The sequence below is a fragment of the Coenobita brevimanus genome, chromosome 6, assembly GCF_032717465.1.
Source record: "Coenobita brevimanus isolate Jiangsu-jjx chromosome 6, ASM3271746v2, whole genome shotgun sequence".
Lineage (NCBI taxonomy): Eukaryota > Metazoa > Arthropoda > Malacostraca > Decapoda > Coenobitidae > Coenobita > Coenobita brevimanus.
This window is the reverse complement of record NC_136959.1, coordinates 33245382-33246596: the sequence shown is the minus strand read 5'-3', so window position 1 is coordinate 33246596 and position 1215 is coordinate 33245382.

Below are 1215 nucleotides of genomic sequence, written 5' to 3'. Positions count from 1 at the left end.
GTCGCCTTGCCCACCATCCCCCAAATTCAATGCCCTGCTCCCAGTTCATACTCATGCTCTACTAATGGTTAGATACAGTAAGTGGATGAGTGGGTGAATGTATGGCGACTTCACCCTCGCCACTATCTTGAAGGAGGGACACTGTCCGCTGGTCGTGGGTCCATAAAGCACTGAGGCTGCTTAATACTGATCTGGTACACGGTCTCCTGATGCTGGTTACGCCTCACAGGTTTAGCGGGGGAAACTGATGAGGGACGGCGTTGTGAGAGGGATTAACGTTGGAGGTGTCAGGAGGGAAGATGGGTGAGGCAGTAGTGTGGGGGATAAAGAAATAACGAGGTGTGTTAGGGGGAAAAGGGTATTTTGGAAAATGTGGTGAGCAGTGCTGGGGGAAGAAGAGGTATCTGTGAAGGGTGAATGCGTCTATGCGGAAGTGGTATGTAACAGGGAGTGTGTAAAGGGAATGTAGTAACTGGTAGAGTGAGATGTGGAGTAAGGTTAGGGAAGATAGGTAGAGAGAGGAAGAGAAGGGGATAACTAAGCATAAACGAAGTGAAGTCAGTGTGGAGTAGCATTACTGTATTACAGGTACACGAAATTATGATAGGTGGATGGGATGTGAAGAGAATGAGAGTTTACAACTCACTGGAATAAAAAGAGGGGGCTTGATTTCAACGCCTAGGAAAAGTTGACTGTGCAGAGCAATGAATAGGAAGACTGTTGAATATGTAGGTAAATAGCAATAACAAAATGCCACTCGTAAGCAGTCACCTCACTAACTGATAATGCATGTTCCCAGTCACTACCTGTCAGGCATAGTGTCAATACTACTTACGTAACCCATTTCTGTTACGGGCTCGTCTATAAAGATTTCCAGAATTTAAGCTCTAACACGTGAGTAAACTACATGTTCACACACACACACACACACACACACACACACACACACACACACACACACACACACACACACACACACACACACACACACACACACACACACACACACACACACACACACACACACACACCAACTGTAGCATTCATTCATTTGATAAACTCCCCTGTGCAAAGCCTATTGGCGCGAGACCTGGCCACTGCAGTGAAAACATTAAGGTTACGTCAACTGGCCTACATCCTTCAAAGCATTACAACTCGAGACCTCCAACCACCTATACATTATGGTTCTGAAAAATTTCAACCGATACCACAGTA